Raw genomic sequence first — 1633 nt, forward strand, 5'->3', positions numbered from 1 at the left:
CTACGTCAAGAGGCGCTGCACCCAAATCCAACACCTGTGCCCTATGTGCTCAGACTGCTGAGGCGTGTAACAGTCCCTGCTGGGAATCGGAGAGGAGTGCGGGATTCGAACCCGCGACTGGAAGGGAAGGTAAGGTAAAGAACCTACACCAGGAGGCGCTGCACTCAAATCTATCACCTGTACCCTATGTGTTCGGACTGCCGAGGCGAGTAATATTCCTTGCTGGGAATCGGAAAGGAGTGCGGGATTCGAACCCACGATTAGGAAGATGCGAGACCAGCATTCTTCCGATGATGCCACCAGTGGGCAATAAATGGTCTGGCAGCGGTGGGATTCGAACCCACGCCTCCTCAGAGACTGGAGCCTAAATCCAGCGCCTTAGACCACTCGGCCACGCTACCCATGTGGAAGAAAAGAAAATTCAGAAATATTAAATTCAGAGACATTTCTTGACCTTATTAATCGAAACAATACAATCTATAGGATAGAAGGAAAGAAGCTATTCTGAGACCTTTTGGTCCGTAACGAGGTTTAATGCACGATCTACGAGAGAAAAAAAAAATGATATATAATATATATATAATAACCACAATAACAAGTTATTACACAAAATACAAAATATGGTAAAATACAAAGGAACAAAATAAGTATAATAAAGCAAAAATAATAAAAATTAAATTAAATAAACAGTAAAACAAAACAATAAAAGACGATACAAGAAAACAAAAATAACCATTTTTTTTTTATTTTGAACGATACTACATACATTAATGTATCTAGAGTATACACACATATTCTAGAATCAGCCTCCTATTTGCCTCGTCCTGAAATTTATACCATTTACTGACGAAATTCATTTTATCCGTTTCTAGGTCAAATCTATATCTGGCTTACACATGTGTACCTATTCCCTAATTTCATTTGTATTTATGGACTTTTACGCGAGAATTACTCGCGCCATTTTCACTTATTTTTATTTTATTCTATTTATTTTTCCTACTAGATTTTCTTGATGGCTTGACGTCGTCAGCTCCCTCTATCAGAAGGCTAGGACGGTGCCCCTTACAGACGACTTTGTAAGAGTGGAATTTAATTAACTATGCCCTTGGTCCAACTTGCTGGGGTTTGCACCGGTGTCATCTCAACCTCCTTCGCATGTAGCGACGCTCTAACCCGCTCGGCCAGCGATATTTTCTCGACAAATAAAAACAAGTAGCATATCGCTGGAAACTAATAACTGTGTTACCGATTTTTTTTAAATAATAAAATTCGTACTTAGGTCACCTGAGAGCTCCATTTTTTATGTAATGATCTAAAAAAAAATAATTTGTCTTTCGTTGGTATTCTATTATTTTAAGGTCGAAGAAAAATAGAAAATGCATTATCTTTTACGCTAGACAAATTTTCTTCCAACACATTGTGATGTCGAAACTCGCCATCTTTGTCGTTTTTGAAAACGTCGAGAAAATGTCTCCAAATATCGATATGGTTTTCGAGACCGTTCCCGTCTGCGGCTGCTGTGGTCCTTTATATTATAAAAATCATTGAACGTTATTGGAAAAAAATCTCCAAACATTTTGAGAGACAGGAAGGAAATTCATAATTTCCTGAGTCAAGTTGCCAATCTGTTGCC

The 1633-nt window shown here is 38.6% G+C and overlaps 1 non-coding gene across 1 annotated transcript; it reads right to left on the reverse strand.

Moving 5' to 3' along the window:
• Nucleotides 1-319: 319 nt before the first annotated feature.
• Nucleotides 320-401, reverse strand: TRNAL-UAG (transfer RNA leucine (anticodon UAG)). The gene has a single exon. It is a non-coding gene; the product is annotated as a tRNA-Leu (tRNA).
• Nucleotides 402-1633: the final 1232 nt, after the last annotated feature.

This window comes from Oratosquilla oratoria, chromosome 23, assembly GCF_046742065.1.
Source record: "Oratosquilla oratoria isolate Oo_2021 chromosome 23, ASM4674206v1, whole genome shotgun sequence".
NCBI classification, from domain to species: domain Eukaryota; kingdom Metazoa; phylum Arthropoda; class Malacostraca; order Stomatopoda; family Squillidae; genus Oratosquilla; species Oratosquilla oratoria.